Source organism: Rhea americana, unplaced genomic scaffold (assembly GCF_003343005.1).
Source record: "Rhea americana isolate MKP2758 unplaced genomic scaffold, rheAme1 scaffold_42, whole genome shotgun sequence".
Lineage (NCBI taxonomy): Eukaryota > Metazoa > Chordata > Aves > Rheiformes > Rheidae > Rhea > Rhea americana.
Genome location: NW_028186557.1, coordinates 2,286,155 through 2,310,039, shown reverse-complemented (window position 1 = coordinate 2,310,039; position 23,885 = coordinate 2,286,155). Strand labels below are relative to the sequence as shown.

At 43.8% G+C, this 23,885-nt stretch overlaps 1 protein-coding gene across 1 annotated transcript in view; it reads left to right on the top strand.

The window, feature by feature from the left end:
* The first annotated feature begins 19,857 nt into the window (after positions 1 to 19,857).
* The window catches only part of SYT16 (synaptotagmin 16), a 50,159-nt gene continuing 46,131 nt past the window's right edge, over positions 19,858 to 23,885 (top strand). The window contains exon 1 of the mRNA XM_085315039.1: positions 19,858 to 19,933. The gene's annotated coding sequence lies outside the window, so the exon portion shown is untranslated. The remainder of the gene's footprint in view (positions 19,934 to 23,885) is intronic.

Below are 23,885 nucleotides of genomic sequence, written 5' to 3'. Positions count from 1 at the left end.
GTGTGCTTGCCCTGTTTTTCAGGTTTGATTGTCTGCCTGCTTGTCCTACTGGGACAAGCCTGGTGTCCCACTAGGCTCAGTGCTGCTACCGGCTTTCTTCCCTGTCATCTCCACTGCCACAGGAGGCTGAGAAATGTGGGTTGCAWTGAAGAGCAGAAATCCTTGGGTCACCCCCTGAAACTTTTGCAAAACTCTGAATTACACAGCTGACAAAATGTTATTAAATCAGTGGGAAAGTTTTTAGGTGTAGTAAGTGAACCCCAGAGTCTTAAGATCATAAAAGCCTTCTGTGAAGGGTGCAGGTGCCCAGAACCTGTAGTGATCTAATGATGAGACAGCACATGCTGGCATAATCACAGTAGTGTTTGATCAAGTAACTGCTGATTTAATAATCTGAACAGACACAACTTTATTTGCAGACTTCTGCAAAGCAGGTCAGATTTCCCTACAATARACTTAGTGAGACTTAGTGAGCGCAAGGATTTTGTTGGTATTTGGGATTATAGATGAAACTACTCTTTTGTCTATGCATAATGACTTATGATCTCATTTCAGTTAGTTTTCAAATGTGGTTTTAAGTAAACGAGATTTGTGTATTTGGTCTGTTTCACTTGATAATTTTGGGAGGAAATGCAGTGGAGTCCTGGCATATGTTTAATTTATACACTGTTTCTGCTGGGACAAAAAGTTTTCTCTTCCTGAGCTTGGGTCATTGCCATTTATCCATGTGAGCAAACAGCAAGTGACTATAACTGTGGAAGTACGTTGTACAAATATTTTTGCCCGTTTAACTAGCATAGGCATCTTCTGGTATAGCTTGCTTTTATATTCTCCTTTAGTGTAGAGAAATGGAGTACTCGATGGATGCTGGGCTGGTTCAGCGCGGCAGATCTGGGATTTTTCACCGATGTACTTGCACGTTGGTAAAATGCCTGGGAGGTGTCACCAGCTGGGTGTTCATTTCACAAGGTTTTCCAGTTTGTGGCTTGCTGACTCTTCATCCATTGGCTCATGCTCAGAGGCCTGACTGTATTTACAGAGTCTTTTGTCTTACATATCTTCTGGAAGCCCAAAATAATAGGAGATGTTTTTGCTTTTGGTAAGTCTTTGAGGAAGGTTCAATGCAGGGAACAATATGAAAGCACGTGGCATTCCTGCTTATGTATAGGTATATCTGTGATCCTGCTTTCCCAGTACATTAATGGCTTTATTCAGACACATTTACCTCTAGCAAGTGCTGTGTTATTTGATACTTGGTTCAAAAAGAAACTTAAAAAAAAAAAAAAAAAAGTTTGGGGCATTTTATAAAAAAGTTGAAAAAAAGACCTGCCAGCCAGTAACACAGTTACTTTCTCATCAGGTTCATAGTGGATCTGTGTAAAAAGTGTGAACAAGAGGCAGTAATGACTTAATATTTAGAAGATGATGGTAACATCAAAATGTACTGGAAGAAGAGCATTGCTACCTTCTGAAATACAACCAGTCGCATCTGGTGAGGGTTGGGGATCAGCATGGCTCTGCCTTGATTCTGTGAATATGAGAATTCATCTTGTGGTTTCTTGTTGTAATACTGTTGGCCATTTGTGTGTGTTATGGGGCAGRTCTTGTGCAATACAGAGGAATATTGTTGCTACTCTGTGAAGAAACAAAGTAAGTCGCACCAGTTTAATGGGCCTTTTTCATAGTGTGAGGAGGTCAGGCTGGAATGATGCAAATATGGTATTTCTTCCTCTCCCTCTTTGTACATAGATGTTTGTGAGAGTTCACGAGTACTGATCTCAGGTGGCCTTCTGTGTTGTGATTTGATCTTCACTCCATGTCTGGAGCATTTGTACTGTTGTCTCTATGAATTCTTTGGTATCCTGCAAAAGGTATGCATGCCCCCAAGTGTTTCCCTTAACAGCTCTGGTGGATTCCATCTTTCACTTAGCTGCCTGTTTCCCTAAGTCTAGTATATTAAAGAGTATTCCCCTTTTGATAGGTTTCCTTGAAATTAGCCATCAGCTTCCAACCTTAGCCGCTCCCCCTCAAACCGTGAAGGAAAGCTGTGCGTTGTGTTCTTTGTGCCGGTGTGTTCTGCCTCACTCTGCAGGATGCCGAAGGATCGGGACCGTAAACAAGGGGAGCTTGTCGGGATCAAGTCATTTGATTTGGTACACCTGGGGAAGACTCGCCTGATGAAATCAGCTCTACAGACCAGAGTCGCTCCTGCTTTGCCCTGTCTGACTTATATAGCATTTGGGGAAGAAAGAGCCCAGGGGTGGCAGAAAGGCTGGAGTGTAGCAGGGGTAGCTGGTCAGAAGCTGCGGCTTCTGGTACCAGGACACCTTTTGCTCCGGGACCTTGTGATGTCCCGTGGCTAAGGCGTCCCTTCTTCCCTCTCCGAGTCTTTGCAAATCCGCTTTTCCCTGTCCCTCAGTGCTTAATGTGTCTGAATYGGTGCTGGTTTAGACCTGTGGGGTGATTTTATCCATAGTGAGCCTATTTAATTAAATAATTAAAGAGAAAGATAACATTCCCTGTCTGGGAGATGACTACCGGGAACAYGTTGGCCTAGTTTTACTCCAGGTTCTTTATGCGGTGATGTGCCTTTTTTATCAACATCAGGGCAAAGGCGATCTAAATGATAGCTGTCTGAATTCAGCTCGGTGCAGTGAGCTGCTTGTTGTCTGAGGAGGAAAACTGGTGTGAGAATAGGCCAAGAAGCTTGCTTAGCTTTAAATTAAAAAAGCAGATTCAGATAAATGAGAAGACTCGTGTGAAATACCCTGTTTTTTTTTCCTTCCTCGCTCCGAGAGATGTAAGCGTAGTGCACCTTTAAAAGGAAGAATTAAAAATCAATTTATGAGGGGTTCATTTAARCATTACAAAGACACCTTGGCAACAGACTTTTTATAGAGCTTTGAAAGCAAATTTTGGCCTGCCCGAGCACTGATTCGCTGCTGCGTTGGGTGAACTCCTGAAAGGGATCTCGCTGTTCCATTGAACTGGAAGCAAATTATGTTACCAGGGAAACCGGCCGCTCTGTGATTCCCAGGTGAAAGGATGTTTGATCTTTAAAATAATGGTGTAAAGGTTTATGTGAAAGCCATTGTCCAGGTTTTAAAAATAACAGCTTGACATTTAGCAGGGCATAAAAGGAATATTTCTACAGTTTAGCTGRTGGTTGACAAATAATAATAAAAACTGGGTCCCTTTGAAAAGGTGTTTGGGTTTCTAGCGATTCAGCTCTAGCTCTTTTAGCACAACAGCTCAGAAAAAAGAGGGTGGGATGAAAAAGGAAAGTGTTGAGCAGACGAGGAGGAGAGTTTTATTCTCCTAATCTTATTGTAGCAAGATTTCTGTATCGTGTTTCCGACTGGAACTTTATAAATGATGAATTCAGGATTAAGTTTAGAGTAAAAACTTAATGTGAGAGAGCAAAGAAAGCAGCCAAGTGCAAGGGAGTTGGAACGGAAGACTTAAATCTCCTATTTTCCATGGTAAATACGACAGTTCTAATGAATTCTGGAGAAAAAAGTAAATGAATAACTATACTATTACTACAGAAAAGATATTAATGTTCCCAGTGAGAGTTGCAAAGTAGAGAATTCAGAAATGAGGGAATGGCAGAGGAATTGGTGGGAAGAAGTTTGGGATAAATGACTTGTCTGGCATAACTCCAACTCTGGAGCAGCGTCATGGGTGGAGCGTGATTTTCCCAGAGGCCAGGTAAGCTACCTCGAGCCTGAGACCTTCCTCTGTCTTTGGCGAGTTGTTTTCACTGCCTCCCTTCCCAATCTGCTGCTAGTGCAATGTTTTTTAATCATGCAGCGTTGTAGCTAAATGTGTGTACGGGGGCTGSGGGGGACCGCTGACCTGCATGCTCAAGTGACCCATCCCATTCCTGGTAGCCCATCTCTGCAAATCTTCAAGGGACTGGTGCTCTCTTCAAAGTTATCGAGAGACTTCCTGCTGGCTTAGCAGGCAAGCCACGCGTCACGGCCAGCGCATGACACTCCCTCATTCAAATCGTGGCAAAACCGGACTGCGTTGCCCTTGTTGCTCGGCTGTGCCCTTGCGTGTTTTGCTCTCAGTGCCGCGGTCGCTTCCTCCTGCCTGGAGACCCAGGGCAGCCGTGGTGGCTGCCCAGCATGGCTGGTCAGCCGTGCCTGCTGCCGGTGTCACGGAGGCCGGGGAGAGGCTGCGGGTCTGCAAAGAGCCCTGCCAAAGAGCACGTGGCCCCGGGAGCGGTCTTTCACCAGGGCCTGCCCATCCCGTCCGCACTCGGTCTCCTGCAGTCGTCGCGCAGCCCAGCGCACCAGGCGCCCGCTTTGGTCTCCTGATGCGTGGTGGGATCTTGTGTGGCAAGACTCAAATACATCAAGGGATTTGATACCCGTGCAGCAAGGACTTTTTTCTCCTCTTGGGCTCTAAGTTGATATTATTTTGAAAAGTCCAGAGTGGACTAGTCTGTAGTGATCTGCCAGGCAGCAGCTTTTATGAGAAAGATCATCAGAATGCCTTTTTTGCCTTTTTTTCTTCTTTTTTTGAGGGGGGGAAAAAGATGTGGTGTTAGGAACACCTGCAGAAAATTGCCTCAGGGAGCTGCTTCCCTTGGAGAGGCAAGATCCTGCTGATGCACAGAYTGCAGCCAGCTTGCGAGCTCCCACTGGCAGCGGGGCCAGAAGCCGTCCTCGTTTCTGAGCAGCAGGCTGCAAGCCCCTGTGAGCACAGAGCATACTCCCCTCCTGCCCCCATTTTTTGTCCCCCCTTCCCACACCCGCTTCCGTTTGAGCACTGTCAGTAGCTAAGTTCAGACATGTGATTTTATTTGACAGCCTTTCCATGCTGTTTCTGAAGAGCATTAGATATTATAAAAGCCAGAAAAAGAATTTTGTGCTAATTAATAAATTGCTGGGAACAGCTCCAGTTTCACTGCCAAGAGACCTTTTGCAGGCAGAGACAGTGGGGATTAATTTGTCCTGAATGCATGGGAAAAATAACTTCCCCCCCACCCCCACTGGAAATTAAAAATCCGCATCCAAAATCCACATCCCAAGCAGCGGTTGCATGGACATTGCAAACAGGATGTGATCCCACAGGAAGTATCACAGAGCCAGAAGCTTTGCTTAAAACATATTAAGCTTAAAAAAAAAAAAAAAGAAAAGCAGATCAGGCAAGTGCATTTTATGCTTTTTTTACAGCGAAGCATGACTTCATTAGAAAGACTTTCCAAGATAAAATCCCCAGCTATTTGTGTGTACAGTGGGTGTGTAATAGGTATATCATCTGGTATGCATTAGAATCAGTGCTGAGCTGCACACATTACTTCCATAATAAATGAATGGGAATTTGCTCTTTTTTTAAGTCAAATTTGTCAGCAGGATAATTTTTCAGGAAAAGAGGTAGCAATCATAYGGGTGCTGGGCAGTCGGGAAAGCTACAGGTGAGGCAGCAGTTTTTAAACAAACACCTTTGGAAGCGTCTTGGGCTGTTTTATCTCTTACTACTTTGGCTAGCATTCCTTTGGTGGTTGTCACATGTTTACCAGCCAGCTGCCTTCCTTGTTCTTTGGGGTGGTAAATGAATAAGTACATACAGAGAAASAGCGAGAGCACCACTCCTGGCTTTGAAACTCAGGACTGTGCTTCTGTTCAGCTTTGCCCAGCTTGTGTGAACTCCGCAGAACCGAAGGATTTAGCAACCTGTCCCAGGATGAAAGCTTCARAAAAATGTGTGTTTAGTGAGAAGTGTTCTTGGGGAGATTTTGTGGCTTGTTTGAACTGTTTTGCTGCTTTATGTAAGGTCAATTAGGTAAGTCTGGTGTTTTCAATGATTTGTGGCTATTTCTTGGTGAGAAGGTAGCTTTCACATTTTGTAACTTCTGTAACCAGCCTGTGTTATGAGTGCTTGTTACTTTGGATCTGCATGTTTTGTTGGCTTTCTTAAAGTGGGTAATACAAAGATCCTGGAGTCTGCAAATAATGAAACAGAGCGTAGCCATTCCTTCTATTTTCCTGCTTTGATGTTATGTTATTTCCTGCTGTCACTTAAGATTTTTACTGTGAAGTAATAGCAAGACCATAATGCTAGACCCATCGTGTATAGCAGAAGTGCAGAGAGTCTGCACTGTCGTTAAGCAGAGGGCACAGCTGATCACCGTGCCAGAGAAGCCATGGACACTTGCAGGCATGCGCAACGGAAGGTGGTTAAGAAAAGGGCCTAAGTATAGCATGGTAGTTATGGGAGAGAATAGCTGAAGAGATGAAAATAAAATAGTAAATAGAGCCCATAGCTTGATTTCCTGCAAGCAGCCCCGGAACATACTGCTCTTTATTTTTGTGGCCCTTTATGTCAAGTGTTTTGCAGAACATGTGTGGAGATGATCATTCACAGCAGCTAGACTGATRTTTCAGAACTGCAAAAGCCTTTGAAATATGTGGAATCTATTTTGATGCGTCTTCGTTGCGTCTGCTGTGGCTAACGGCCACCTTTTTTTGCCTCCCTGCCTTCTCACCTTTCGTGTGGCTTTTGAGTGATATGGCTCTCCTTTTTAACCCTGAGAATGGTCCAGTGTAATGATTTGTGCTTGAAAGAAACTCCTCACAGATGCTTTTGAAACCTGTTGACGTAAATGAATCATCTGAGGCAGAGCTGTCATTGCTTTCATCCGGAGGGGGCCGTTCTCCTCACTTTAATAGTGCTGGGATCCTGCTCTCTGCTTTGCTTTTTCAAAGGAATCATGGAAGCAGTCTTGCATCACCAGCATTTGTTTTCTCTGAGTTCATTCCTGTTCCCCACTAGATCAATGACGACTCTCCTTTTGATTTCCATGGCCCTCCACCCATGCCCTGTAGAGAGAGATATTTTGGGCATGAGACCCCCAGGGTCTCATTCTGTTTGGCTCAGCGGAGATTAAGCAAGATTGAGGGGAGCTGGTAATAGACAGCCTGATTTAAAAAGGAATAAGCTGGGAAAGTAGATGTAGGCACCCTGCCATTCTCCTGACCATTAAAGCTAGCTTTGATTCCCACTTCCTTGTGTCTCCAGGACTTCATTTCCTTTGCTCTGTCACAGTGTCCTTGGCTAGCTGAATGATGATCTCAGTCCCGGCCCTTGCAGCCCTAGTAGCAAGTTAACTGGTTTATTGTGCTAATGTTATACTAATGTGGCCAGAGAAAAGGTCCCAGTGACTTGGTAGAAGGTAGCAATACTTGCTAAGCTCTTTGCTGTTAAGTAAGTCAATCTAGAAACCATTGGCATCTTCCCCCTAAGCATTTGTTTTAGTGGCTTTCGTTATTGTTAGAACATATTTTCCCAGGGTGTAGGTCAGTTGGTCGATACCAGCAGCCTGGAAACCTTCCACGACATGTTCATTCTTTGAAAACACACCCTCTTTTATGAACAGCTTTCTTCCGCTTCAGGATTCCTTTGTAAATGCCAAGCTTTCTAAACAACGTTTCCTCCATCCTGTTCCTCAAGAGCTGGATCCTGAGGTYGGGAGCCAGCCCACATCCTGGAGAGCTGCTTAGGAGGCAGCTTCACTATGGAGACACCCTTCAGACCGGGACATAAATGATCTAAGGGTCCCTCACACTTTTCTAGTGGTTGTGGCAATATCATGAGTTAGTCTGGTAACAAACCCCAAGTGTGGAATAAAACTCAGTGTAGGGTCTGTGGCTTCTAGGTTCAGAGGGCAATGAGTTAGTCTTCTAAGGTAAGATAAAAGATGCCCTGGAAGGAGAGGGAGAGCCCGAAAGCCACAACTGAGCTGTGTTGTTTGGGCTGGATTACAGACTCCCAGACTTCCGTTTGCAGTGGTGTGGAAAGGTTGTGGTCAGGGCTGTGTTTGGCCCTTAGGTGAGGCAATGCTGAGGGGTGTTAAATGGTAATCGATGACTTTTTGCAGACATGAGTCTCTTCACTGCCAACTCCTGWCTCAGCAGTAGAATGTAGGAAATTCTTCTTCCATCTGCTGTTTGGGCCTCTGCTCGTGGCCCCTTGGCTGTGTGAAAAGCAAGACTCATCGCCTGTCTTCATGAMTGTCCTTAAAACTCGGGGGTGGAGACCTTTAGAGGAGCGGGAGAAAGGATGGTCTTGTTCCTACTTTTTTAAARAATAAATCAATTACTGATTGTGTTTTCAAGACAAAATGAGCCACCAAAGCTGCCCTTTTAGCATTTCAATTAAAAGTTTCATAACAAAGCAAGCCTTCTGCACTGCAGTTTGACAGCAGTCCCTGCTCTAGGGAGGTTGAGAGCCAGTGATGCACAATTGTCGCCCTTCTCTTCCATCAGCAGGTCATCACCGCTGCTGTTACTTGGGTGTGTTCAATGGGTGCACAAAAAGCACAGAGTGCAGTGGGAAGTTTGCACTTTCAGCAAGTAGGGAGTGTATGTTAGCACTCTCAAAAATGATCTTTTTCATGCAGCATGTGGAGGGGGACACAAGACTAGCAGGGCCCCACTCTCGTGCTATGGCAAACGGTCCCTGTCGCATAATYCTGTTCAAAATCCCACTGTGAAACCAGTTTCCCTTTCCCCACGAGTCTCTGTGGGAAGCTCTTCCAACTGCTCCATCATCTAGAAATCTTGTGTTAGCTTTCAGTCCAAATGCAGCTGCGACAAGGTGAAACCTATTCACCCCCATGCCAGTGTTGCCCCTCAGTTTAAATACTTCTGCTTGCTCATGCCTGCCTTGTCATGTAAGCATGAGGAGGGTAATGAAAACTCCTTTCAGCCGTCCTTTTGCAGTCTTTTGATCTCTTCTGGTTGTGACGTGGGTCCTTTTGCAACCCTGCTGTTTGCATGCCGCTGCCAGCCGACAGCGGTCTCCTGGCTTCGTTCCCCGTCTGCTCTCTCTGAACTGGTGCTCCGAGATGACAGAGRTGGCTGGTGCCTGGAGAGTGGGGTGTGGAGCTCATGTGCAGATTTCCAAGGGCATCGTGGCCCCTCGTCATCCCCTTCCCTCCTTACATAACTATTGGGAGATGTCCGTGGCTGACAAAGAGCTGACGAATAACAGGTCATGGAGGAGCCGGGGCTGTATTCGGAGGCTTTCTGTGGCCCCATGGCCTGCTCCCCACAGGTGGGAAATCATCTAACTGCTAGGAGATTTGGTTTGATTAGCTGAAGTCTCCTTTTGGCAGCACATTTTCTGTCCCTGGAGCAATGGAGATCAGACAGGTTGCCAAGGCAACTTGCAGAGCCTTCAGCGAGAGGTTTACTGCTACATCGTCCTTGGTCAATTGATGGAGTAGGGTTTATTTTGATCTTTGGGGAAAAAAAAAAAAAAAAAAAAAGCTGTTGTCCAGCCTTTTACTGTGATGAGTCATTCTGCCTTGGGTCAAATTGGTGGAAATAAGAACAGGATTTTGTGGATGAGAAAAATAGCTATGTGAGAGCATAAAGATCCCAATTAAATTCCTCTCTGAAGAGGAGAGAGCACTTCAGTTTTGAGTGGAGACAACTTACTCTTTGTTATCCCCCAAAATAAGAGAGAAGCAGCAACTGAAATCCTTCTTTCTTCTCCATCATCTTCTCCTCTTTCTCCTTCTCTAATGTAAAATACTTATTTTTGTTTACTAGAATGTGTGCTGACTGTTGAATTCTTGTCCCATCCCCCCCCCCAATAAGGGATACTTCCAGTTCGACTTTTTATCAGAGAAAGCTTTTCTTTCTGCTCTCCATTCCCTCCTCTGTTGCAGAAGCCTTGATAAATTCAGCTTGTGAAAGTTTTCATTTCATTACATTTTCTTGCTTTTTACACCACCTGGGAGATGAAGTGTTCAGCTGGTCGCCATTATGAACTGAATATGAGGAAAGTGCAGCAAGGCTGAGGTGTGTGTGAAGCAATGGTTTTGTGCTGAAAGTTGCCTCCTGTCTGCCATTACCTGTTCATCGATCTGGACTTYGCTGCGCACTCAAATCCTGGAGTGTGTTGGGACACACGCGATTCTCACTTTGACTGTTCTCTGGTTTTACCAAGATGGTCGAGTTGGGTCAATGTGTGTAGAGCTTTCTCTGAAGTTTTGGAAGGGACTTGGTGCAATGTTCCCGTACACAGAGTCCAGAGAGAAGTGCCATCATGCTAAGTGTAGGACCTTGATTTGCTAAATTATTAAAGATTCCTTTAAGGTAGGTCTGAGGGTGATAGAAAGCATGCGACAAGGCTAACAAGACCACACCTGGTCAGTTGAAGGTAGTATATGGGGAGCATCATCAGCGTGCCCTTTTGGTTTCTGTTACTGTTGAGATAAATGTGGTAGTGCTCAGCAAGTAGATACCTTGCTGGTTCAGGAGAAAATCAGTCAGCAAGTGAGAATTATGAAGCAATCGCTGCATAGTTTAACACACAGAGCCAGGCAGGCATTTTTTSAATGTGCAGGTGCTCTTTTTTTTAATTTTCTTATGAGTGTGAACTTCAGCTGGTATCATGTTACATGGGGATAATAGAAGGGAAAAAAAATCTCTAGACGCTATTTGTTGAGAGACAAATTCTGACCTTCTCTGTCATAAAACTAACCCGTGCCCTCTGCAGACAGCAATGGCAGTTTGTGAGTGAGAGAGAGAAATTAAAAAGGGTGGAGAAGCCTTTAAAAGTCTACATTAGCATCTTTATTTATTTACCCTTTTTTTGAGAGGATGCCAGTTGATAGATGTGTCACTGATGATGCACAGTTATTTCACTGTCTCAAAATACTGCATTAGTGATACCATGGCAACAAAGAAGTCTTTAAAGAAAAAAAAAAAGAAAGAAAAGCATGACTTCAGCATTCAAGAAGGGTGGCAGACTGACAGCCCTGGTTTTTCCTTTCTACTAGTAAAGCACTGGTGGTGTCAGCTCTGACAAAATGTATCTGACTGTGAACTCGGTGTTGTACTATGACTGAACGCAAGCCTGGGACATGATCAAAGACAAAATTACTATGGTAAGAGCTAGCTGGGAATCTTCTGAGGAGACAGCTTCTTATGAAACAACATAGTTCTGTTGGAATTACATTCTAAGAAATACATCATCTTTAAAAACCTTTCCTAAACCCAAGTTTTATCCTTGTTCAGGATGGAATTCCTTACYGAGGAAGAGTGTGGTGAAGGCAACAGAAACCAGCTGTCCTTTGCCGCTGCAGCAGGTGTCTGGGGATAAGTCGTTCAAAGGACACATGGAAAGTACAAGTTCAAGTCTCAGCCCTGCTTGGGTCAGACTTAGTGTTTGAGTACGAGTCTGCCATCTCTGACTTGAGAGCCTTAGGCAGAAGGGTTCGTCTTTTATGGACTAGCTTCTTTCTCTCTTGTTTGATTTAATCCAGATTGTATAAATAGTCATCACTACAACAAAGGCTTTTTTCTTGTTTTCCTACATCTTGAGTGAAAGTTTTGACCACCAAGTTAGTCCCTGCACTGTCCTGCCTTGTAGTTATTTATACAACAGAAAATCATTCAAGCAACCRAAACTGAGAATTTGAGCATAGCTTGGAGGTTCGGGTAAGTGTTGAGATACAGAGGAAATGACAGGGCAAAGATTTGAATTCAAGTTTTTTTTTTTTTTCCTCTTAGAAGACAGAGTACTCACTGGGCATGTAGATTCAGTGTCTTTTTAGACAATTCTAGCTGGAAATGGTGTTACCAGTCCTGGTGGTTTGATGRCAAGGACAGTTACCAAGAGACTGAAATTCAGATCCCTGGAATGACCTCCCTGTCAGTCTCTCACCGGCCTCAGGCTGTATGTGTTGGTGCCGCTGTGAGTCTTGTTTCATTCATTTTATAATTTTCTGAAAACCTTGGTTTTGTCCCAGTCCTAATAAGAGATCTCAAAAATGCTTGTGGAATAGGATTTTTTTTTTTTTCTTCTCCAGTTCTGATTTTTCTTTCCAGGTCTGGAGATGGACTGAGACTAATTGTTTTGAAGGCTAGCAGTTTTTGATTCTCTCAGAAGCTGAGAACATTTATTGTTTCTTTCTCAAAATTTTACATTTGGGGTAAAAGTGACYGGAAGAAAGGGGATAGAACATCTTAGTGGAGCAGATCATGGAGAAAAGAGAGCTTAAGACTGCTTTGCTGAGGGAGGTAGGGAGCGTGCCCACTGCTGTGCACAGGGGGACTGTTCTGCCCAGCCTGAAATGCTCATGAATATTGGACTTATGAAAATCAGAATGAGGGGAGGAATTATCTGGGCATTATAGTTACTTTTGTCTCTGATTCTTGAGCATGTAACACTTTTTTTTTTTTTTCTCCTCCCCACTGTTTGCCTCGCGTTCCCACAGTTGAAGCAGAGTTTTGGGGAAGGATTTGTACATGTGAGGGGCTGCTCAAGACAGTTTTGAGGTCAGGCAGAGCTAAGTGCTCTCTGTGTCCCAAGGAGGGAGACTCAGTGTGTGTGCACAGCTGGMAGTGATGATAAGTTTGGAAGCATTGACTGGGCTAGGCTGGGACCAGTGATGGCACAGACAGGCCGTGGGCTGGATGGTAACCCGAGGTTCCTTGTGCTGCCCCGTTCAACCTCTTCGGCTCTGACTTGGAGGGGACCTTGCTTTGAATATATGAATGGCCATTCAAGTGCTGTGCTGCTCAAATTCACAGTCTTCATGGCCCTGTTAACTTCAGTAAATTTTAAATACCTTGCTGAATTGTGGCCTTTTTCTGAGATTATTAATAAAGATTGAAAATTAGTCTCTGAATCACTCTTTAGAGGCCTAGGCTGTTACTTGAATCACTTCAGTTAGACAGTGTGCATACTCCCTTGTCCAATATGACACACCTTTGTTTCTTTTTTTTTCTCCTTTTTATTTTTGGTGTGTGTGTGTTTATGTGCAGAGAAATAGAGTGAGAGCTAGTACTCTTCTAGATRCAGAACATCAAGCATAATAATTTACAAATGCTTTGTATTTGCTGTTGAATTGAACTAGTGCTCCAGAGTTGTTTGAAAGATACCTAGCAAAGCTAATATGCCACCTTTTCCAATTGGAAAAGGCCTTTTATTGAGGGCGGAATATTTCACAAAACTGTATCTGCCTGCTTGAAAACATTATTAGGAGCATTGCTCAAGACTAGAGTGGAACCTCTGCCTGGAGGCATGTCAGTGCCACCACAGAGTCTTATGTAGTAAAATGTGACCTCTGGAGACCCGGTCTCRAGGAAAGCCTTCTTGAGCTTGGGGCTTTCATTCAGTGGCTTGTGGCTCTCACAGCTAAGCTGCTGCCTGCTTGGAGGTCTTCCCTCCCAGCATTTGTGTTCTATGATTTATTTTTCAGCAGATACTTAGGATTCAGTCTGGACTTACTGAGAACATGAGCGTTGGTTTACCCTTTTTGRTCAAGGACCCCAGGAGAGAAATTGAAAACTTAGACCTATTAATGCTGGCTCTAGTGCTGGTCTAAAAACTGGCTACGTAGTGACCCAGGTTTGGCAAGAAGGTTGGGAGTGCTCTGGTGTAACCTTGTAGTTAGAGCATAGTACTGGGAAAAGAAAAATGTGGGTTTATGGGAAACTTCTCAGGCCCTCTATTTCTTAGGTGAGTACCCTAACTTACTGCTGTTACCTCCATGCCCTCTGTTGTGCCTGCTGTGCTTTCCCTTAAACCTAGTATTGTCAGGAGCTGTCAAGTGTCATATGAGCATGTCTATTGAATTGTGTCCCTTAAAAGAATCACGTTTGAAGGGAAGATGTGCCAGATCTGTGACTTTCAAGCARCTCAAGGTGTCTGAGGAGATGCCTAGAGGCCCACATCTACCAACATCCTGTCGTTTGTAGGAGAGTACAGTGGTTGTTCAGCTATGAGGGGCCCTTGGTCTGGGGGTGGAAAGGTATCTGTAGACACAGAGGTACCTATGCAGAGGGATGAGACTTTTCTACCTTGTTCTCTTGGGCCTAATTTTGTCGTTTTTTGGTCTCCTCTGTGCCTTGGCTACCTTTCCATGAAACAGTTCTGCTAGCATTTCCCTGCTTCACAGAGTTGCTGGGAGGATAAGCACATTGAAGACTGCAAGGTGTTTGGATACTGTGGTTATGCAGATTATAGAAGAAAGAAGTTGCTCTGCTGTCTCTGAGACCTTAGAAATTGCACGCCCACGTCATATGTCATAAGGGCAGCTTGAGTCTTTAAAGGTGATCTACAAACATGTCAATAACAGCTATAAACGGACCCACTTTTCTACCCTTTGATCAATCAAATTTTGCAGTCAAATTTAACAGAAATACCACGAGGCTCAGTGTATCTTTTAGTTCTTCACATTTTTAAAAGGGCTGGAGAACTTCCTCATTCTTGCTATCTGGTGTGTAAATCAGCACATAAAAATAGTGTGTGTGAAACTGAGCCTCGATGCAGGGCAAGTCCTCCTGTCTTGGGTGGGAATTTCACCCTTCTGCTTAAGTGCTGAATCTGGTCTGATTGCATTTCTGATAATGTATTTGTGGATCACCTTGAGGAGAAGAGGAGGAGTTATACAACTGTTCCTTCATGGTGCTGTTAGGAAGGTCGGGCTTTGTCTCATTTGAAATAGATATCAAGAGAACTGCAATCCTGTGAAAACACACATTTATTTCTGAAGTGTTTGTGTACTCTGCGTGTGGTGCACATGAAYAGAATTGCCACCTGTCCGATGCTGATAACGATGGTCCAGGGAGCAGTGGTCATGCGCTCCTCATTCTGGCAGTTTGCTGTATGAAGAATCAGCTCCTACAACTCTGCTTTGATCTGAATTTCTRAAATGCTGCATGCAATGACTTGCGTTACCCTTTGTAGCACTTTCTGAGCTTGCATAGATATGGATTTGTTAGGGGCTTTGCTATTATGGAAACAGTGTTAGCTGTGGCTGATGAAAGCCTTTTAGCCTTTTTCTGTCTTGCTGTCTCAAGAAAGTCCTATTAGCTATCCTGTCCCTTTAGGAGTCCATAAATGACACCATTTTTCCTTTATAACCCTGACCTCAGCTTGTGGGTGGGCAAAGTGTCTCCATTCTAGATTCTGACACCCATGTAGTTTGGGCAAAGGATAAAGGAAGTGACTGAGAAACCTGTGTTTCCCATTGCATCTAGCAAAAACTTCTAGTGTCATCATTTGGCCTCACACATTTTTCCTTCAGTAGCTGCTGGTTATTGCCAAGWGCAAGGTTTATTACAGATGGCCTCCCATGCTTCGTCACACTCTGACACTGTTGACAGGGTGAGGTTGTGTAGGTATGCAAGTAGGTGGAAACTTTCTAATACACCATAATATTAATAATAATAATGCACACTTCTTTTGTCTTGCAGCTTTTGCTAGAACTTCTGCCCACACATCAGCCTACTTGGTTCACAGTGCTGTGTGCATGCTAGACAATTAGTGGTTGATAATGAAAAATGTCATGGGAACCAGCAGGAAAATCATAGCTTACTCCAAATATATAATGAAATGTAATCAGCAAAGACAGTAAAACAGACAATTTATGGGATTTTTTTGTAATTAAAAAGTATCAGTAAACATTCCTTTTGCAGGAAGCTTGGCATCAAATGGAATTAAAAACCTATTGTCTGGAATAGGATTTTGTCCAAAATTTAACCTTTGCAAAGCTGAATGGRTTAAGATTTTCTAATTGTAGAATCTCCAAGTGAAACTACTGTGGCACTTCCTCTATTTATTTTCCTGGTCTGTCTGGAGGGGCCCAGTATGCTAGTGGAATTGCAGTGATGCTTGTCACAAGCCAAATACCCAAATGGATTCAGTGAATATAAYGGTGTGGCTGATGTTTCCCTAGTGCTCTTCCAGACGGACTCTGCTCTGCGATCACCTTGTAGAGTGAAGGTGGCTTTGAAAGAGGGACTATGGGAATACCATAGTAATATGTTTTCTACAACCTCTGTCAGATGTCTTCTGTTCATCTCCCATACATTTCTGATCTCCCCTTTTCTACCTTGAGGTCCTTCAGGYTGCATCTGTGTTTGTTTGTAAACAGTGTATTCAAAGGAGCTTGTGCAATTACATATGTCCTCAACCTGCTAGGAATGTGAATGTGGTTTCTTGGCTTGCACTCTCATCCAGGGTTACAGAAAGTGTGGATCCACTATGGCATTGCACAAAAGTGTCTATGGCATTCATTTCTTAGCTTAAAAATGAGTGAATAAGTGGCAAAGAGCCMTGGCTAAGGGGGACTGTTCATGTCACAAAGTACATGGTAGCCACCTCCTTCCCAGCCTTGGATATCCAAGAATGAAGARTTGAAGGTAAATGTCAAGAGTCTCACTTAAGTGCCTCAACCACAGGCCACACAGTTTCTCCTCTTCGTGCCCTCAGGCGCGGTCCTGTCATCCCCGCAAGGCTGCGGTCACACAAAACCTAGGGGCTAATGTTACTGCCTCCCCAAGACCAGAGCCGACTTCCTCTCTCACTGCTTGCCTCGCTTGGTCCTTTCTCTGATGCCAGATGCACTATGAATAGGGCTGCGAAATGGGCTGAGTTAACATAACCTTTTTATTTAATTAACTTTTTCCCTTTTAAAAGCTGAATCAGTTCCTGATCTGATCCCCAAAGAAAGGGATGACCCAAGGCAGGAACCAAGGGAGAGGCCGTTTTTTTTGTCTTGAGGTCCRTGCTGGTTTATGCCAGTCTCTGAAGTTAGGATCTCTGGTTTGGGGAGACTGTAGCCCATTTGTGGCTAGAGATTTTACTTATGTGAGAAACTCGTACATATCCCTGAGACGCTGTAACACAAGCGATGTCTGTGCATTGCTGCTGCTGTACCTTCTCAGCACCGTCCCAGGCCCCAAACCAGAACAGAGCTTTGCCCCCAGTCAGTCTCTCAGTAATTTCCCAGGCATAGTTTTAGCCTAGAATTTCATGTTTGCAGAGAAAGCCGTTCAGTTAAGGGTTGAAAGGAGAGATGGGCTGTGTGGTCAGGACTATGTGCAGGTGCAGTGTGTTTTGCTCCCTGCTGACAGAGGCGCAGAGACCCAGCACGGTATCCCTCATCGCTGAGGGATATACACTTCAGCAGAAGCCAGGTGCACAGACTGTAATGTTTCTACCCACGTATGTGAGACAGCRTTCAGGTGCAAACTCACAGCCCTCCCTTAGAGAGGCTGCAGCACAAACTTCTGGTATCTAGCATGGATAATGTGGAGGAAAGAAGAGGAAACTTCTGCTTAATGCCACGGGACAGGATCCAGCCACCTCCTCACAGTCCAGCAGACCCCCCCCCCTTAGGAGGTGAGCTCTGTGTTTTGCTGTGGGAGCAATCTGTGCATGGAGGTAACGCACCCTGCATGAACTGTGGTGGTCCTGCTAAAGATGCACCTTTTCCATGGTGCCTACAGTGAAGGGAGGGATCCCAGGTGAGAGCTGGCTGATAACTTTTACTGTTCAGGATATATGGGGGTGCAACCATGCTGTCCTTTCTCCTCTGTGCTCCCAAAAAGGAGCAACGGGCAATAATGCTCTCATGTCAGTTTGAGATCCTCTAGACTGAGTGGGTAGCAGCTCATAATAGGTCTCCAAGCTTTCTCTCAGGGTACCTGGTCTGCTCACAGGTTGATTGTTTAGTTGCTTTTTCCTCTGGTATTCTGCAAGGTACTGTGCAGGCCTGGTGGAGAATGGGAACTTTGGGAATTTCTGTGGTTGGGGTCTTGTAGCCCATCAGAGCATGTGTAGGCCAGTCGGTGTTTAAAAATATTGGTGACTTGCTTGTGTCCCCTCTGAGAAGGGGAAATCTGACATCTCTCTGGGCTCAGAGCTTAGTTTTTTTTATGAAAGGACTTAAGTTCTTGCARCCCCTCTACGTCATGGCCTCTGCAATGAAATTTCACTGACAGTAATGTTTTGAAGGCTCAGTTTGCTCCATACCTGCTCCAAACCTGTAGATTTTAAGCAAAACGCCTCCTGCCGTACACACGCACACATACACACACACACACTTGTGTGCAGATATATGGAGATCCAAGSATTTTGTATGTGGGATAGAGACCAAATCTTTCTTCTTGCCTATACTATGCTCAGGAAAGGAAAGAGTCACTGGTGGGACCCAGGCAGGCTGTCATATATATTCTGAGGTTAYGGCTTCTCTAATTTATACTTGACTGCTTTGATTTATCCTTGGCTCTAGCAGCCCCTTAGTGGTGATTTCAGCAGCTGAAAATAGCTAGAGCAGATGTGGCTCCAGCCACTCTTACATCCAGAGCCSTGCTCCCTGGGGTGAAGTGTGAGGGAAGAGAGAGGATCGGTACCTGCTTGCCCAATCATCCRGGGAAGCTGTGGTACCAAGTGTTGGTTCTGGCAGTGAGACCTGCTCTCCTCACAGTTCCCTTGTAGTACTGGTGTGGCACAAGAGGGATGTAGAAGCAATTGCCAGAGAAGGAAAATGTAGACTTCATCGTGTTGTTGTTTAAGCTGCTATAATTCAGAGCATTTTACTCTTATTTCTTYGGGCTACAGTGAGCAAGGTCAGAGCCAGAGTTTGTGTAACCCGTGCTCCTCTGGGTGCAGTCCCAAACACTTGTGTGTTTTGCATCGCAATYCTAGTGTGTGCTATCAGGGTTGTAAGTGGAGACAGCTCAGCTCTTCTAGACTGAGTCTTTCGCTGAGTCAAATCTTGTAAACTCTCAGTGGGATGTGTCACCAGCAGGGCTGGCTCTGTTGACATCCTTTCCTCCTGCTCATCTCATCTGCGAGCTGCAGCTTTGCAAGCTGTCAGCGTTCCTGGTGTGCTCATGATGTTTTGCTTTTATGGGGTCCTTGACTTGAACTGGACCACTGAACTTCACCCCTTYCTGGTGAAGTAATTACCAAAATAACAAGCCAAATTGTTTTGTAGATGGCACTTACAGCTTTTGACACTTGTGCCCTTGCTGTTTGCACCTGATGATCTATGTAGTGTTTGTCCCTTGTTTTGGCACTTTGATAAGTGTGAGAGAGGTGAAATGGCTTTAAAAGCTTTTCTGCTGGCGCCTGTGGTTTGTTGCAGACCCAGTGGTACAGGCAGCATGTGATAAATGGAAATAAGACTATTCCTGTAGAATTTGACATGGTGATGTTGACTTACAGGACTATGTTGTCAGCTGGTGCAGATCCACTGTGTCTAGTTGCACGTGGCCAAACCTAAAGGAATGAAACTGAATTACCTCAGTTAGAGACTGGTCCTTTGCAACCAAGGRTGGTAATTGTGTAGTACAGTAATTTACTTCTTAAGGGTAGAGTAACAGTTTAATGGGGTTCATAGACTAGACATTAACCTGGTTCTTAGTAAATTTGATGAAGTTTTCTGACTACCAGAGCTGTAGTCTGATGATTTTAGAAAAATATGCAAGTTTCCCAAAAGGTATGGGGCCCTTCACCCCCTTCAGCTAGTCCTCACCTCAGCCCCCTGTGAGAATTCACTGCAGGCTGTGTAGAAGTGGTTTGTGATGAGCTACCCTATTTTGTCTGGGTCCTTTTTGCCAAATTGCGAGTTCCTCTCCTGAAGCCAGAGGACTTTTGCACTGCTGTGGAGGTTTATTAGAGTTAGTAAGAGCCTCTCTGTTAATGAAGTTTGTCAGAACAGAAATGTGTGACAGAAACGAAGACCTTGATCAGAATCAGGTTGGGATGGTCATGTACCCTCTAGCTCATATCCTCAGTACAGTGGCCCAATATGGATGTTACATCCATTTAATATGAGTCCAAGTTCTGCTGACTTTCATTTCTAGCTCTTCTGGAGAAAGGAAGAGAAATTCGGGCCACAGAWGCAGGTGTGGTTAAACCATGTCTTTTTCTGAGGCAGTTTTTCTCAGCTGCACTGATATTTTTCTTTCTGAATTTTTGTTCCTAGTTGCTCCAGAGGCTATTGGGTTTTTGTCTGCTGTTGGAGTCTTCATTATCCTCCTGGCAGTCCTCTTCCTCTTCATCAACAAGAAGCTCTGTTTTGAAAAGATAGGTGGACTCCTGTGCCTGGAGGAAGAATGGAGACGACAACACTACGAAGAAAAGCCTAGAGATCACGAGGGCCTTGGTAAGTATCACAGTATTGCACCTCTTCTGATGTACGGAATCTTCTYGAGGCTTTGATTACTGTGAGGATAGAGCTATTTGTTGTCTAGGGTTATTTATGGGGAAAACGGTAGGGTTTTGGATAGACTATAGTAACCTCCAAAACTGAATCAAATAGCTATGCAAGTTTTTACAAGGCTCCCATTTAACTTGCTTGGAGCAATCTCTTGAGAATTGGGGAGGCAACACTGTGAGAAAGCACACTCCTTGCTCCCTCTCTCTGCCTATTTTGCTAACACAGCGAACAGCAAAATGAGAGCAATTCTGAGTAATGGCACTGCCTTTCTGTCACTGAAGGATATGTCTGTATTTGTACTCTTGCAGTAGCTATTACGTGCTCTTTCATGTGTTAGTTGCAGTCTGGAAATGTATTTTGGGTAAACCCATGAGTCCCGGAGTCAAAAGAACAGTGAGAGAGTCCATCAGGGAATTTTACTGTGTCACAAAAATAATATTTTAATGCTTGTCAGCCTTCAAAAATGTATCTATTCTAGTAGTCGTGGTAAGTGAGGATTTGATAATTTCATCATACGTTTGTTTGTAAATATGCATGTCCTAAGTATAAATACCCAAATAATCAGCCAAGTAGTTGCCTCAGAAGCATCCCATTAAAAAGATCTGCTTCTTTTTAGTGGTTCAGTCTCAAAGCTAGTTGTAAAATGACACAGTAGCAAAGTCTGGACCTCCTGGAGTGGTTTTGATGCACATTTTGCCTTGTGCATTGAGTTCAGCGTGACTATTGGAAAGTTCACGATCCAGCTATACCCCGAGAGTCCTGGACCTAGGAATGAGTGAAGGCTTGGACGGTGCATGCCATAGAAGGTCAGTCAGCCTGAACTTCTTGCTAAATGCTTTAGTAAGCTGTGACCAGGCTGAAAGCACTAACAAACTAAAAAAGTGGATGGCACTGAAGACTTTTTCCTCCCTTTTTAAAAGTTCTAAATTAAATATTTCTAAGCAAAAAATATTATTTTTTCACTAAGTTTTCTTCATCAATATTATTTTTAAGTCTTCCTTTCCTTCTGTGTCCCTCCCATGAAGTAGTATAAGACTGTGGCTTTTATTTCAGTTCTTAAGATGACACATCTCCCAGGAATGTGTAGGCGTTGACATTCTATGGAGCTGTCACAGGCTATCATGTAAACATGTATTTGCAGAGCCTTTTAAAATGTGAATTATTAATAAACAGGGTATCTTGCCTTTTCTCTCTTTTTTTTGTTATTTTGTTCCTTCCAAATTTTGAAGGACAAAAAACTGCTTCCCAGCTGACACACTYGATGGCAATTTTCATTTCAGAGTTAATCTTATATGTCTGAGTAATAAACCTTTGAAAACATGGGTTTATAATGGAAACACTAATTCAACTTTAACTACAGCTGTGCCGTACCAGCAAAATACCAAACACATTAATGATGTGCTAAATCTGATACGGTAGAGGAATGTGTTGTAATCATTAATTAAAATGGAGGCTTAAAACAGGAGACTTTTTTTTCTGTTCAAACAAAATCAGATTGGCAAGTTGGAGCTGAGAGCTATTTGAAAATACCAAGTCTCTATATTTAGGTTAAATTTTGCCATAGCTTTTCGATACTTGTAAGACCAATATAGAATATGTGCGTAGGAAATGCTAATGCCTGTAGAGGACAGCAGCATGAGAGGTAGATGAAACCCAGGGCGAATACAGCATGGCATCTGACAAATATAGAAACCTGGAGCCTGAACTGTGGCTGGTAAGTCAGGAAAGCCTGTTTCCAGGCTAGCAGTCGCAGTCTGTGATGGTAGCAGCCTGTTCAATTGCCATAACTGCCTAATGAGGGTGCCCTCTCAAGGGGAGTGTTGACAAGCAAGAGTTTTGTTCCATAATCCTGAATCTGACTTTTGTTGGGTAGAAGAGAGCAGGGTGGGAGAGTGTTTATAGCGTGTAACATATTTGATAAGGTTGGCTTTTTTGGTCTCAGCTTCTTCTGGCGAGTGGTGTTTATTGCAAGGAGGTAGGATAAAYCTGAATTTGCAATAGCAAGTTGCAAATCAAGACTGTAGCCTGAGAAGGGCTGCCTGGATTTGATGCCTGAACTGTTTTTCTTCTATCCTTGGATCTAGTTGRCTGTTGATATACCAATAGAGAGAGAGCTGGTATAGGAACATAAGTAATTCTGTCTGCTTTGCACTTTGCAGTTGCACARGGTGGCATTCAGAAAGTGTGCTGTAAAGTGTCAGGTATCTATGCAAAGTCTTTTTTTTGTTGTCTTYGCMYWWTMYARKSTSASMYTRKAWWRKGCRAAGTGATGGGAAAAAATAGATGTTTCTATCATYGTGGCTCTAGGATACATCTGGTTATTTGGTTCCTAATTTAATTATAGTTGCATAGYTTGTGTCCTTATGAAAGGAACATGATAAGGGAAAGATCTTTGTGAAAATGAAGAATTAATTGAGAATCTTCCAGGAGACTCCAGTACAAAGCCTCTTAATTACTAGGACACAATGACTAATGTTTCTGATATTTGAGGTTTCTGCGTTCTGTGTTCTTGACTGCCTCATTGACCTTAGGGATGAGCCCMTGTCTTGAGCTTGGATGTGCTGCTACTGATTGCTTCTCACACAGCTGCAGGAATTTAACTGCAGGGGCTGGAGTTCATCTGGACATAGTCAGCCTTAGTCTATGTAAGATAGACTTAGCACTGCTAGAGAGAGCTAAGAGCAGGCTGCAAAGCTTGATAGAGAAGCTGGTAAATACTTTGCCAAGAGCAGGGTAGCACAGAGGTAACTTCATACATACATATTGGTTATGCTTGCGGCATGCRCAGAAGAGAAGTGACAGCAGCATGGAGGAGTCCTCTGATGACTGGAGTAACCTAGAGCCTAAATGTAGGTCATGTGCACAATTCCTTAGTAAGAGAAAGATTAAACACTGTGTTTTTCTCTTGGTTGTAATAGAGTCCACTGGACTGGTTCCTCACAGAGTTGGTGATCTTTCAGGTGGACAGGGAGGGAAATTTCCCCTTGGACCATCTTGCAGTGCAAAGAAGCAGGGCTTTCCCTAAAGAGCCGGCCAGATGTTACTGGGGTCTCATGTGAGACCTCTTTTGATGCTGTGATGGTTTGGTGTCCCTTCCTAGAGCGTGAATTTCATGATCAAGAGGTGGTGATACTGTTCTTTTTCATGATTTTTATAGTTTTGCTGAGCCCTTTGTTTCAAAAGTTCATGTCTTCATGAATTTCTCTGCAGAAACTCATAACAACATTGGGCAATCCCTTGTGTAAAGAGCTGTATCTAACCGTGTGCTTCAGTGCTGTGATTCAGAAAAGAAAACTACYGGCTTTGTTCTGTACCTTAATCTTTTTTCCCCTGGTCCTTAAGTCATATCATTATTTAAAAAAAAAGAAAGGTGTTTTTTGGACTCYGCTTCATACAAAAAGATTCCAGTTGTACCTTGCCTTGAACATTTGCCGTAATGGTAAGCATGTACTCCTGATACATGAAACCATCTTAAACATCATCATAAGATTTGAAGAAACATTTTTCCATTTTCTCTTCTGTCTTACCAACCTTGAGAGTGCTTTTAGTTCATGTTCTCAAGCTGTTCTACACAACCACTGTTCTAGCCTCCAGGGCTAGCAGTGTGCTTTAAATAAATAAATGGAGATGCACTTCTTACATAAAGCACTCATCTCTTGTAGCTGAGGTAGTAAGGAAAGCATCAACACCTATAAAATTCAACAAAGCCAAGAATGTTAGCAACATTGCCTGGATGTTGCCCTTGCTTTGCAATATAGCCTGCTGGGRCCAGCCAGGCACTGGGAACCTGTCATGTGAGAGTGCGAGACCATCTTATATTAGCAGTAGGCTTAGTATGATGTTTGTTCATGCACCGATTAGAGAARAGACAAGTAACGTGGGTGCAGTGTGACAGTAA